The sequence below is a fragment of the Equus przewalskii genome, chromosome 5, assembly GCF_037783145.1.
Source record: "Equus przewalskii isolate Varuska chromosome 5, EquPr2, whole genome shotgun sequence".
In the NCBI taxonomy this organism is placed as follows: Eukaryota; Metazoa; Chordata; class Mammalia; order Perissodactyla; family Equidae; genus Equus; species Equus przewalskii.
This window is the reverse complement of record NC_091835.1, coordinates 42,909,059-42,923,614: the sequence shown is the minus strand read 5'-3', so window position 1 is coordinate 42,923,614 and position 14,556 is coordinate 42,909,059. Positions and strand designations below refer to the sequence as shown.

The 14,556-nt window shown below is 43.8% G+C and overlaps 1 long non-coding RNA gene across 5 annotated transcripts in view; it reads left to right on the top strand.

Annotated features, from left to right (window-relative positions):
- LOC103559386 (uncharacterized) overlaps positions 1 to 6,195 on the top strand; it is a 95,967-nt gene extending 89,772 nt beyond the window's left edge. For 3 of the 5 annotated variants that reach the window (XR_011539993.1, XR_011539996.1, XR_011539994.1), the window contains 4 exons: positions 609 to 734; positions 1,710 to 1,840; positions 5,510 to 5,603; positions 6,016 to 6,195. This is a non-coding gene — a long non-coding RNA (uncharacterized lncRNA). Of the gene's footprint in view, positions 1 to 608; positions 735 to 977; positions 1,438 to 1,709; positions 1,841 to 5,509; positions 5,604 to 6,015 lie in introns of those variants that run through there. The other 2 variants (XR_011539995.1, XR_546967.2) reach the window with 2 other exon arrangements.
- The last annotated feature ends 8,361 nt before the right edge of the window (positions 6,196 to 14,556 follow it).

Sequence of the window (14,556 nt, the reverse complement as noted above, 5' to 3'; positions counted from 1 at the left end):
AGGAAACTGAAGCTCATTTAAACCCAGTCATACCACTTGTAGGTCCAGAGTACCTTACAATTTTTAAAAAGCACATTTGTTTTTATGAATATTTAAGTACATTTCCTTTTCTCTTTGTATTATCCTTGTATTAAAACATTCTGATTGTTTTTGGGGCCGGCCGGTGGTGCAGCAGTTAAGTTGCTGCTCTCCACTTCGGATGCCTGGCATGGACCTAGCACTGCTGTCAAGCCATGCTCTGGCAGGTGTCCCACATATAAAGTAGAGGGAGATGGGCGCAGATGTTAGCTCAGAGCCAATCTTCCTCAAAAAAAAAAAAAAAGTGTAAAAAAATATATATTCTTATTGTTTTCGATCTAATGTCTCACTTTATTCTCAATTACTTGGAACTGATAAGACTCTAATATTCCTCTAAAATTCACTTATGCCTTCTGCCTTGTGAATGACAAAGCACTGCAATGACCCTGAAATATAATATAATAATGAAAGTCTAGCCTGTTGAGTGTTGCCCTGGGAATGTAAACTGATCCCAAATTGATACTCAAGTCTATTCATCAAGCATTTGAACTACACCAGATAGTTTATGCTAACAGTGTGATTTATGGCAGGAGCCTTGATCCACGCTGAATCAGTTTGACTTCTGGAGGGACTGGAGACTGAATAAAGGCAGTCACGTGGGTGCTCTATGCTGCTGTGACCAATCTCTAATAGAAACCATGGACGCCAAGGCTGAGGTGAGCTTCCCTGGTTGGCATTATTCCACACTTGTCACACATTGCTGCTGAGGGAAGCAAATGTCTGTAAGTGCTGATTATATTGTAAGTGAATGTAAGTGAGGCCATCTTTTATGTGACTCTGTGTGACTACTCACTGCTCTGCACGTACTCTAAAATAATTCACATGCTCTCCTGATTTATGGCCTCTGCTTACGTATGTACTGCCCTATAGCTTGATCAATTAAAAATTTGTTCTACAAGTTTCTTTCCAGGAACAGGCTGACCACAGGCGGGAAATACACCTACAAGTTATCCATCACAGCTGACGGAAGAATGGAACAATAAAAGACCCTGGATTCTGTCATGCCTGAAGGCTTACTTTTCCAAACCTCCTCCTTAATCCCTATTTTCCCTATATAACTACCTCAAGATTCGGTAATTGTTGAAGATGGGTTTTTTGAGACTTTAGTCACCCATCTTCTGATTTTGCCCGCTAATCCAGTTAAAGCTTCCTTTCTTCATCCCTCACTCGTGGTGATTTATTGGCTCAGATCCCGATGAGCAGAGCCCATTGCTCAGTAACACATATGACTCCAATGGGAAAGGAAAACTAAAAGCTTATTCCTGGTCTCCCCTGGACTCCACCCTGTGGACTTTCTACCTTTGCTCATTTTAATCTGTAGCCTTTCACTATAATAAACGGTAACCATGAGTATAACATCTTTTCTGCTTTATATGAGTCCTTCTAGAGAATCATTGAATCTGAGGGTGGTCTTGAGGACCCCTGTCACAGCTGCTTAGAAAAGGAATGGACTTTGAGATTATTTGCATGGGTTTAAGACTGCTGTGTGGATCTTTTTTTTGTTTTTTGAGGAAGATTAGCCCTGAGCTAACATCTGCTGCCAATCCTCCTCTTTTTGCTGAGGAAGACTGGCCCTGAGCTAACATCCGTGCCCATCTTCCTCTACTTTATATGTGGGACACCTACCACAGCATAGCTTGCCAAGCAGTGCCATGTCTGCACCCGGGATCTGAACCGGCAAACCTCGGCCGCGGAAGCAGAACGTACACACTTAACCACTGCGCCAGTACAATGCCCCAGCTGCTGTGTGGATCTTGATCAAGTTAGTCCATCAAATTGCCCCTCTATTTCTGCATAATTAAAACTAGCGTAATAACATCTATGTTACAGTATTGGTGTGCGTATTAAATGAGATAATGTAAGAAATGTGCCTGGCATGTGTTTAGTTAAAGGTAGCTATTAATATCACGGTGGGGTAAGGGGTGTAGGAATACAAAGATTGTTAAGACATATTCTCCACTGGCTAGTACTTTAGTCGGGGGGAAATCTTTGTCATGAGGACTGTGGGAAAATTAGGTTATTTCCCACTTGGTCCTCTCTTTGTAGGATGATACCTGGTTGAGTCAGCCACACAAACTATTCCTCCTACTCATAGGCACTGCTGTCCTGGGGTAGAGATGGGACAGGCAGAGAAAGAAAGGATCTTCTACCTGGGTCTAAAGCTATGTCTGAGATTCATGCACATGCACTTAGCCTGTATGTGCCTCTTTTATCACATTCGTACTAGGAAATGGACCCTCAACAGGGTACAATTGGTCTTTTCTAACTCTTTAATATTCAAGACAGCCCACAAAGTTCCTTTTAACCTTATTTTGCTTGAATAACAACACTGGAGGGTCAGGGGACACCATGAGATTGGCCTGTGCTTCTCCTCCTTTCCAGCCCCTCCCCTCCCACGCACACACTGGGCCAAGCCAAGCCCTTCCTAGGAAGTGGCACGGAGTCGTCTGTTTCCTCAAACCCCTGATGTTAGGACAATAATCTCCAAACATCTGGGTCAAGCCAGGTTATTCTTCACGTAAGGATTTCAATTAAAACTAGAACACAAATGCAATCTCAAATTTACCATAAGTTGTATTCTCTAAATCAGTTGTTTCAAACTGAGAATTCATTTTCATGAAAACCATGTCATATAATAGTAATAAAAAAACCTTTGTTTTGTTAATATTGTGCTTGACAAATAGTCTTTCACTATTGCTGCTACAGCTGAACTTGGCTTTTATGTACAACACTGTGTCCCCTGATGTTGCTCTAGGACTCCCTTTCATCTCCTGCTTCATCTTTGGGGACACAGTAAGGAGACACCGTCCAATTCGAACTTGCTAGTGGGAGCTCTCATGCCTGTAGCAGGGCAGGGGGTGGGTGTGGGGAGAGCTCCAGGGGATTATAATAGAGGAGCATATATCTGTTAGGATGCTGTCGGAATTCCTAAATAATGAGAAATTTCGTTAACTCACATAGCAATAAATCTCGGGAAGGGCTATTCCAGTGGCTTAACTGTTTTAACAAGGACCAAGACGCTCAGTTTTTATGCTCTGCTGCTCCGAGTATTGACTTCATTTCCAAGCTGGTAGCAAGACAAAGGAAAAATTTCCCAGAATTCCCACAGCAAACTTCCCCTCATGTCTCAATGACCAGAATTTGGTCATGAGTCCATGTCTAAACCAAGCAGTAGCAAAGAACATGGAATTACCATAATTTATAATCTGATAGATAATGGCTGCTGGGGAGTCAATCCCAATGTCCATTTTAGGCCAGCTGCTGGTGTAAGCGGTGATAACGTCCCATCTGAGACTTTCTCCTGAGGCCTCAGGATTGGCCCACTTGCTTCCTCTTCTGATGGTTTTACATCTTTTACTTGCTCACTACTGCACAGAAATGTACAGAACCAAAACCAAAAATCTAAAAGCTTTTCCCTACTTACCTGATCCTGAGGCACTTTGGGGATTTTTAATTTTAATTTTTCACTATTTTTATTTTGTTTTGAGGCTACTAACAATGAAAAACAAATAGTTAGTTAACCCCTTCTCCCCCCCGCCCCACCCATTTTCTCCTGTATTCTCACTTCCTTCTTTTTACTTAAGTTGAGTAGGGGAGTTTTATGGTGAAGCTTTGGGTAAAGAAAGGGCTGTGGTGAGGCTCATTTGCATTTAGAGGAGAGTCAGACCCAGGCATTCCCCTGGGCATTTCAGAGCCAGGCATCCTGTATGACTGTGGGGGGTATTGTGATAAGGAACTGTAACGGGGACTTAGTTCACGGCAGATGTGGGTCAGGAGCAAGGAGGAAAGTATCGGTCATGTATGCCACCTCCCTACTCTTTCCTGTTGTTCCCATTAGTTTCTGAATAGCGAAGCCTGCTCTGGGGCCGTGTAAGGAGCAGAGCGGAGTTTCAGCCTCACTGAGGTGGACGTAAAAGGAATAGGCAGGGAATTCTCAGGCAAAGGAAGCTGAAAGGAAGGAGTTCCTGGGACAGAAGTCAGAGGCTGCTGGACGAGAAGCCAAACTTCTTTTCAACAGGCTCCACTGAGGTCACTGGGAAACTGAAAAGCAACTTGCTTCTTCTTCAGAATGAAGACGTGTACTGACCCAGTTTAAAGCCACCTACCCTGATTTTTCCATTCGTATCCAGATTCATATCCATGTCAGTTCCCCACAAATCCACACCCATGCTCCCAGCACAAAGCAATGCAATCGCATATATTTGCAAATTCACACCTGCAGTAGAGCTCCCCTTCCATTCACACCCTATTAACCACATAAAGTGCACATTTTATGGCCACAGATGCTTAGAAAAGACAAAATCCTTTAGTCTGTCTGGATTCAAAAGTAATCTGAAAAATTAATCTTTAGCCGATACCTGGAAACAATGTGGGAAAGTCCTCGCATGTACACGAAGTCGTGGATTATTGAAGTTTTCACCCAGAAAGAAAGAGAAAAAACTTCTAAATCTAATGATGTGTGACCTCAGATGGGAAACCTAATTTTATATGTTAATATTTTCAGTGTAAACATACTGCTAATTGTTTTGTTTTGTTTTGTTTTTTTGAGGAAGATTAGCCCTGAACTAACATCTGCTGCCAATCCTCCTCTTTTTTGCTGAGGAAGACTGGCTCTGAGCTAACATCTGTGCCCATCTTCCTCTACTTTATATGTGTGGTGCCTACCACAGCAGGGCCTGACAAGCAGTGCATAGGTCTGCACCTGGGATCCGAACCGGCAAACCCCAGGCCGCCGAAGTATAACGTGCGAACCTAACCGCTGTTCCACCGGGCCAGCCCCCATACTGCTAATTGTTGAACAGCTGTCTCTTTAAAGGAGAGAAAAAGCTGGGTTTATGCTAACTGTTCCCTAAAATCAAGAGTCCGGTCTACATACAACCAACGAGAAGAAGGAGTGTGGTTAAGTGGAAAGAGGGAACCTAACTCACCATCAGAAGAACTGAGGATCAGTGATACAAAACCTGGCTTTCCCTGTTATTTATTATAATTTTGGGCAAGAGCTTTTAAAAGTCCTGAAGAACACGTGTTCTGGAACATCAAGTTTGTTTTCTGCAACAGAAGCTGAAACTGAATTCTGTTGTGGATGGGGAGAGAAGGTTACTTTGTATTTCCCTGTTAGAGCTCTGTAGACCATTGGAAAGTTAGCAGGGAGAAGAGCGGGCAAGGAGAGGGGAAAGAAACAGGTGTGGAAAGTGTAATTTGATTTTTTTCTGAGATGTGTGGATGGAGAGAGAGGAAGGGAAAGAAAGACAGTGCTGACAGGTAATGGTGTAACGCAGGAGTCTCCCTGCCTTTCCTGTCCCCACAGGGGATTCTCTCTCATAGCTACAGCCTTGACAGCAAAGCTACTCAGCATCCATTCCCCCCTCTTCCTTCCTAACAGATTCTTGATTATGCTCAGATAACCATCCTTTCCCCTTTCTAATTTCAGGAGAAGACAACCACACCCTCACTTCTGGAGGTAGATCGTCATTAGTTTAAGCCAATCAACAGATGACATTCCTCTGGCTACAATTGGTCCAGGGGTAAGCATGGTGACCTAAGTTTGCCCAAACAGATTGAAGGGAGGGACTTATATTCCATGCTTGGTGAGAAGTTATCCTTTTCTATTGCCAGACTTAAAAAGGAAGCCTATACTCCCAGTTGCCCTTGGCAGTCATCTTTCAACTACAAGGGGAACCAGCCATAGGATGAACCCTATGCCAAGAGGAACAGACACCTGAGACCTTGATTATGTCGTTGAGCTCCACCTGGAGCCTACATTAGGAGGACTTCCTGTTATATAGAGTGTTATGGACTGAACTGTGTTCACTCCAAATTTGTAGGTTGAAGTCCTGATCCCTAGTACTTTAGAATGGCACTGTATTTGGAGATAATTAAGGTTAAATGAAGTCCTAAGGGTGGGCCCTAATCCAATATGACTTCTGTCCTTGTAAGAAGAAAGAGAGACACTAGGGATACATGAGCACAGATGAAAGGCCATGTGAGGACACAGCAAGAAGATGGGGACCATCTGCAAGCCCAGGAGAGAGGCCTCAGGAGAAACCAGCCCTGTTGACACCTTGATCTTGGACTTCCAGCCTCCAGAGCTGTGAGGAATAAATTTCTGTTGCTTTAGCCCTCCAGTTTGTGGTGTTTTGTTTCGTTAGCCCCAGCAGACTAATACATAAGGTAATACATTTTCTCACTGCTTAAGAAATGTTGAGTTGAGATTTTCTATTACTTGCAGCCAGAATCATTTTGACACAGGATATTCGTGATCTCCTTCCCTGCCCCTTTCTGCAAGTCTTTTTTTTTTTTTAAGATTGTCACCGGAGCTAACATCTGTTGCCAGCCTTCTTTTTCTTCTTCTTCGTCTTCTCCTCCCCAAAGCCCCACAGTACATAGTTGTATATTCTAGCTGTAGGTCCCTCTGGCTGTGCTATGTGAGATGCCATCTCAGCATGGCTTGATGAGCAATGCCATGTCCCCACCCAGAATCTGAACTGGTGAAACCCTGGGCCACCGAAGCGGAGGGTGCAAACTTATCCACTTGGCCATGGGGCTGGCCCCTCTGCAAGACTTCTCTATGCTGCTTTGTCACTTGTTTTCTGTTTCTCAGGGCACAGAAGCCAGTTGTTTCTATTGCATCCTTGCCTTTAGATGGGGTTTCTAGGAAAATAATTTAAAAAGACATATTTGGGTCCATATGTGCCAATTCCAAAATCTCAGAAGAGAAAGCCAGATTGGTGCAGCTTGGGTCTGGTTAGCACCCTTGAACCAATCAGCTGAGGCTAAGAGGACAGGAGACATGGAGTAGTTGAAAGGGATTATGGGAGTAAACTCTTAGAGAAAGAGAATGGGCATGTTCTCTTATAGGAGATATGGGGACAAGCAGGAAATAATTGGCTTTTTGAATATAGAAATCTTATTCATCATTATATTCCTAGTCCCTAGCACATATAATGGATCTGAGTAAATCTGACTTAAACTAAGGAATAAAAGATGGGCAATTGCTGGAATATAGAAAAATATTGAATCCATCTTTGTTTAGTGAAAGAGACACAGATCTATCTTGGTCTGTGTAGTGGATGGTGTGGTTTGTAGTCCAGACACCCTCTCCCAGCCCAAGCCTGAAGAACTCATTCCTCCAGCCGCTGGGAGTACTGGCAGCTGATGTGTTTCAGCTGAGTCTCTCTCAGAATTTTCCTTGGCTAAAGAGTGCTTCCTAGTCCAAGGCCAGGCCTCCTTCCGGGAGGCAATTCATGTCCAAAAACTGGTGAATGCGGAGATATACAGACCTAGCCTTGTTGTTTCAACTTGGGCAACTCTGGAGAACTCATCCCGACTCCAGAGCTCCTGATAGGATGGCCTGTGGCATTTGTTTCGTCTGAATCACAGTTCAGCTTTTCTCATTGCACAACCTTGTTTCTTTATTTCCCCACAGGAGTTGATTCTAAGAGTAATCCCCGATAAAGCTCCCGCAGGCAAATCTCTGCCTCAGAATTTGGTTCATGGTGAATTCATCCCGCAACAACTGGTGCCTGAGTGTCTGAGATAGCAGACTCTAAGAGGGGACTTTGGAAATGGATCACTCATGGGCCAAGTATCAACGGGAGCCCCGTCCATGTTGGTAGAAATAGCAAATAGTCCATGGCATGCTGTAGCAGGACAATGTTTAAAACTTTCACCAATGGTGAACTTGGATCGTATATCAGCGGAAGGAATGCACTGATGGATTCAAAGTAACACTCATTTCAGAATGACAGAGGAAATAATAAATACAAGGACAATGAAATTGGTTGGTTATTTCTGAGGGCCATGGAATCTCTGAAGAAACATAATGAAAGGGTGATTAGTTATCAATTAAAGGCTAAGTACGAAAGCCAGAGGGCCTCCTTGGTAGCATAAAAGAGACTCATCTTCTGCAGCTGTAGGTCCCCAAAAAGCTGAGGGTGACAAGAGTAGCAGAGCTCTAGAGAGAATTAAATTCTCAGCCACAGCAAGTCTGCTCTGCTCAAGTCAGGGCTCTGACTGGGGAGGAGCAGGCTCCTGAGATAGGGGATGGAGATGTCTGGCTTGATGCACTTGACAGTATTAAATCCTCAGATTCCTCTCCAGACGTGGCTCACTCTGTTAAAGGCTAATTCTCTCCCTTCAGGGAAGTAGACAGTTCTCTCCCTAAATAAGCAAGTAGACAATGACTGTTTATGTCACCCAGGCTCTGTCATCAGTCACCCCAGTGCTGGGTACTGCGTACAGGAACAGGGTAGACATGGTAGCAAGGACAGAGCCCACGCCCTGGTCCTACAGAATGGGTTGCCACATACCAGGACTGATCCAGCTGTTGTTGCTGCCAAATGCTGCTGAGACCAACCCTAGGCCCCTGATATGCCACTTGGTGGCAAGTTAACTACATTGGATCTATTTCAGCAATTCATCTCGACTGGAACTGACACACATTCTGGGTACCACTCGTGTCTATAGGACCTCATCCAGCATCATTATCTGAGAGCATACAAAGTGTTTCATTGCTGACATGGGATCCTGGGTGACATCTCATTGGACTAGGGGACCCATGTTACAGCATAGGAGATATAGCAGTTCATACATGATCTTAAGATCCGCTAGCCCTATCACATACTATTCCACAGAGAGGCTGCTGGTTTGATAAAGTGATGGAACAGCTTTGATTAAAAACAGATGTAATAAAACCCATTGAGGTGCCAGCTTGGAGAGAACTCAGAGAGGATGTGGGCACCAGTCTCCAGGATCAGTATATATCTTTTTTTTTTTTTTGAGGAAGATTAGCCCTGAGCTAACTACTGCCAGTCCTCCTCTCTTTTGCTGAGGAAGCCTGGCCCTGAGCTAACATCCGTGCCCATCTTCCTTTACTTTATATGTGGGACCCCTACCACCGCATGGCGTGCTAAGCCGTGCCGTGTCCGTACCCGGGATCCGAACCGACGAACCCGGGGCTGCCGAGAAGCGGAACGTGTGAACTTAACTGCTGCGCCACCAGCCAGGCCCCTCAGTATATATCTTAAATCAGCTAGCATTGTATAATGTTGAGTCTCCAGTAAGCAGATGTGATAGAGTCATTTACAGCTGGACTGGAAAGACTGTCTCTTTGTCTCTGGAGGTGTCTGGTTTTCGACTCTTAGCCAAGATAAGAGCAGTGGGATTTATGATGTGCTGTCAAAGGCCTGAAACTCCCAAGGCCAATTTCTTTACTGACAGTCTTCAACTGGCCTAACCGGCTTGACAAGCCTGGCCAAGAGTGCATGAAAACTCCATTGGGAACTTCTGCATTTAGACTTCCCAAAGCTAAGCTTCCTTGCACAGATATTTGGTGGTTTGACCCAGATTCAGAGTGCAATTGTGTTCGAATAAGGACCCTGGGAAGTTATATATGCAATATCTCTGAGACTTCCAATGTATGCTCAAGCTTGCCATCTCTTACTGCAACGTATTATTTGCCTTTAAATAAAAGCCGTAAGTGAGTCTGCTTAGTCCTTTCAAATCTCTGAACTTGGGAAATCTTTGCAGTAAAATATATGGGTCTGGGAACCAATGGATGAGTGCAGGATTGGCTCCACTAACCATCACTCCCCAGTAACGCACTGGGGAAGCTGTGTTCACTGTCTCTGAAACTCTGCAGATTTGAGATCCTGCTTCTCAAAGAGGAAACACTAGGGGACACAGCAAGTGTTTCATTAAACCTTAAGCTATAGCTGTCACTCAGTTTCTTCAAACTCATTGTGCCAAAAGACTTGCAGTCAAGGAAAGGATTCACCATCCTGGGAGAAGTAATTAACTCTCATCATCAGGAAAGAATATGTTTGGCAACCATGTGATCTACTTGGCTTCTTGATACTCCCTTGCCCAATTTTTTTTTTTTGAGGAAGATTAGCCCTGAGCTAACATCTGCTGCCAATCCTCCTCTTTTTGCTGAGGAAGACTGGCCCTGAACTAACATCTGTGACCATCTTCCTCTACTTTATATGTGGAACACCTGCCACAGCATGGCTTGCCAAGCAGTGCTATGTCCGCACCCCGGATCGGAAGCACCAAAGCGGAACGTGTACACTTAACTGCTGTGCCACTGGGCCGGCCCCCCAGTTTTGGCTGTGAATGAACAAGTAAAATAAGCACATCTGGAGAAGGGGATGATGACCAGGGTCTTAGACCCCACAGGAATGAGGTTCTGGGTCACCCCACCTAGGTAAACCACGTAGGCCAGAAGGGGTAAAGGGAATCTAGAAGTGGTAGTAGCGGACAATGATGATGAGTGTTAGTTATGGTCTTGAGCTAAGCTGCACGGTGGGTGCTGGAGTGCATTTCACTAACCTTTCTCTCACAATTCTTTCCCCAACTCCCTGCTTCCAACAGGTCCTTTAAAATCCTGGAGGAGCTGCTCTTAGAACTTATTTGAAGCGAGTGGATCCGAGAAGCCCAGGGATGGACTGTGGACCACCCAGACCCCCAAAGGCAGGACGGAAGCTCCGAGTCCCCCAGCTGCTGAGAATGGTGTCAGCCAACAGTTCTCTGCCGAGCCTTTCTCCAGGACCCGGCCTTGGTTGAAGAGTGCTGCCTTGCCGGAGGCCTCCCCCGTCCCAGGCGTAGCTCATACCCAATGTCTGGTTGTTGTGGGGATATAAAATCCTGATCCTCTTGCCCAGTTTGGAGTAACTCTGGAGTGTCATCCTGTCCCTAGAGTTCCCTTTAGGATTAGCTGAGGCCTTTGTTGTGACTGTGTCACTGTTCAACTTTTCTCTCTGCTCAGTTTTACTTCTTTTCCACCCCCAGAGGTTTTGTCGTTGAGAGTGCTCCGCACTAAACATTCTGCACTCAATCTCTGTCACAGTTTGCTTTTCAGGGAACTCAGCCATCTGAAGGCATCTTTCCAAACCCGGCCTAGTCCCCACGGAGCCCGTAATTGCCCTCTCACTTTTGATGGAAGACTACAACGGTTCTCAAACAGTATTTCAAGGAAGCTCTGGGTGGAGGTGCTTCACTGCAAGTGTTTAATTTCAATAGCATTCCTGAAAGACCATTTTAACCATGAAAACCACAAAAACCAACAATAAGCACTATTGCAACGATAAAAACTATTTTAAAACTGTGAACACAGAAATGTAAATGTGTTCTATACTAAATTTTACACATCTTTGACAGTGTATTAACTTGTGGTGCCAGCTCATATCATTTCCGGGCAGACCTCAGAAGAAAGTTTCTCTTTCATTATGGCGCATATATTTCAACTCTTAAAATGTGTTGCCTAATGATGGGGACACATTCTGAGAAACGCGTCGTTAGGTGATTTTGTTGTGCCAACATCATATAGCTTGCTTACACAAACCTAGATGGTATAGCCTACTACACACCTAGGCTGGATGGTACTAATCTTACAGGACCACCGTCATACACACGGTTCGTCGTTGACTGAAATGCCGTTATGTGGTGCATGACTGTAATTATTATTATTATTTTTTAAAGATTTTATTTTTTCCTTTTTCTCCCCAAAGCCCCCCGGTACATAGTTGTACATTTTTAGTTGTGGGTCTTTCTAGTTGTGGCATGTGGGATGCCGCCTCAGCATGTCCTGATGAGTGGTGCCATGTCCGCGCCCAGTATTCGAACCAAAACCCTTGACCACCACAGCGGAGCACACGAACTTAACCACTCGGCCACAGGGCCGGCCTCTATTTTTGAATATATAATACAGGTACACATTATAGAACTCAAAAAGTACAAAGGAATATATATAAAATACAATAAAAATTCCCTTCCACTCCTGTCTTCTGGTTTCCCAGTTCCCTTGCCAGGGGAAACCATAGCTCTTAATATTCTATGTATTACTCTACACACACACACACACACACACACACACACACACACTTTTCTCCCCTGTATACACTGTTGCATATGTTTAACACTGTTTTACAGATTGTTAACTTTTTTTGTTAAATTAACATATCTTCAAAATTTTTCTTTATGGAATAAAATTGAAACATATCATTAATTTACAACCTACTGTTTTGCACTCATCTTTTATATAATAAACATATACGTTTTGAGGAAGAGGTCTCAAAGCAGTATATTAATAGTATGTTGACTGATATTAGCTGCATTTGCTAAGGTACTACAAGAAAGAAATGAGCTCAGAAAAAAATTAGCCTGTTGGCAAGCAGAACTAAAAAGGGAAAAGAGAGAATCCAGACATTTCAGACTGTGTTGAAAGATACTTGTCTTTCTCCTCTTCCAATTAGTAAAAGATAAGAGGAGAGATGATTTCATCTAGAAAGGTTAATTCAGCCTCAGGACAAAGACCAAATCAACGATGTAGCCATCCAAAGTTTTGTTAAAACCTCTGATTGGATTATGATGGACTATACTAACAAAATGATATCTAGAAAAGAGACGAAGAGCAAGCTCCTATGGAAGCCTGATGAACTCGGGACCTGTAATTAAATCTAGAGAGAAAGCCAGATCTCAAAAAGAATTGTTGGTGTGACTTTTGTAGTCACACAGGGAGTTGACTGGAGTCATAAAAAAAAATGAACACATATTTTGGAGAGCGAGGTATTGTCAGAAGTGACACTAACTTGCATTACAAGGGATTGGAACTATTTAAGATATAAAAGATTTTTGGGTCCCCAGATTTCCATAGACAGAAGCAGGCTGAGAAAAGTGCTCATCTGCCAAGGAGAGCATATTCTCCATTGCCCTCTTCAGATATGTCCAAGAAGGATAATGGCAGAGGAAGGATCTCCTAGGAGGTACAGCCAAGAGCTACAAAGGAAAGTGGCCTGGGGAAACGGGGTTTGAAGATAAGCTGAGGGCTTCCCCTTAACAACTAGTAGGGTTGGGGAAAGGAGAGAGGTCTTTGGGCCCTGGGAGTAGTGGGGCGTCCCTGCCTCCCTAGCAGCCTCCGGAGATGCAGAAGGATCTCAGAGGGAATGGATGCATTGTGCTTCCAGGGAGTGAGACCGTAGGGCTGGATTGGCCATTAATTCCCTGTGGGACCAAGGTGACAGTAGCAGTGTACATCTGAGCTATTCCCTGTGTAGAACAATGATTGAGTACTTGAGGGCTGACTCAGTCCTTAGCCACTGTGGACACCCCCTCTCATGCAGAGTGGCACTATATAGGACTCCAGCACTCTGGGCTGTGTGAAAGCAACAAATGTGATTGAGGTTGAATTCCCCCTAAGTCCATCAGGATTGAAGTTGAGCGTTAAAATTAAAACGATAAATAGAACACAAGGAAATAAGATATGTCTTGTGCACTGGAGTTTGTTGACTAAGATTCTTACTTGTTATAAATACATTCACTCATTCATTCATCAAAAATTTCCTGAATATGTTGTGTCAGGCACTGGACTAGGACCTGGAAATACAGGAATGAACAAAATCTGCTGTGGAGTTTACAGCCTGATATATAGGATTTGTGACATTTGGCTGGAAACTTTGCAGTAAAGTTGAGTATGTATGTTGGCATGATATCTTGTTTACAAATCCCACACCCATATTCAAATAATTTACTAACAGGGAGGTAGATGTCAGGTAACGACATTGTCCCTAGACCGAGGTACAGGTGACAGTGGAACAGTATTTCCTCCAAGCCAGACTGGCTACACAGCTATCAGCAGAGGCAGTCTTTAGCTAATCAGGATTTCAAAGGAAACATAAACATTTAAATACAATGGGATTATGCCTGGATGGAGGCATAAAGGATATTTATTTCCTCCGGTAACTCTCAGAGTTAGAGAGTCAGGGTGGTTAAGATTCAATTTTCCTTTCTTCAGAAAAGAGATCAAATAGAATTCTCCCAAGTAGGCAACAAGAAAATTCTTTTGTCAATCTGGCCTTTCCTACTGCCTCTCTCAATCCAGACATTACACAGAAAATATCCCCTGGTCTTAAGCTTTAAATTGTGTCAGAAACGCTAACAGAATTTTTGCTACGTGCTGTCTCTTAAAAAGCAGACAAACATTATTAATGTGAATCTTGTCAGCTAAAGATCTGATTTTTTTCTCTCCAAACAGCAAAAACAGTAAATAAAGCAACAGGGGCCGGCCCCATGGCCGAGTGGTTAAGTTGGCGCCCTCCACGTTGGCGGCCCAGGGTTTCGCTGGTTCTGATCCTGGGCGTGGACAAGGCACCACTCGTCAGGCCACACTGAGGTGGTGTCCCACATGCCACAACTAGAAGGACCCACAACTAAAAATATATATATATACAACTACATACTGGGGGGATTTGGGGAGAAAAAAGCAGGAAAAAACCCCAACATAGTTAATTCTACGAAGAATAGCATGATAATAATCCCACGTTTAAGCTGCAATTATAGCTCTTCTTTTTCCCAAATTTCAGTGCCACTGCAATTCATCAATGGAAAATTAGGCAGAGAAAAAAATCTCTTCTTTCCCTCAGAGGATTGCGGGATGGGATAAGGAGAGGAAAAAATGTGAGGAAATATGGTCAGCTCAAAATA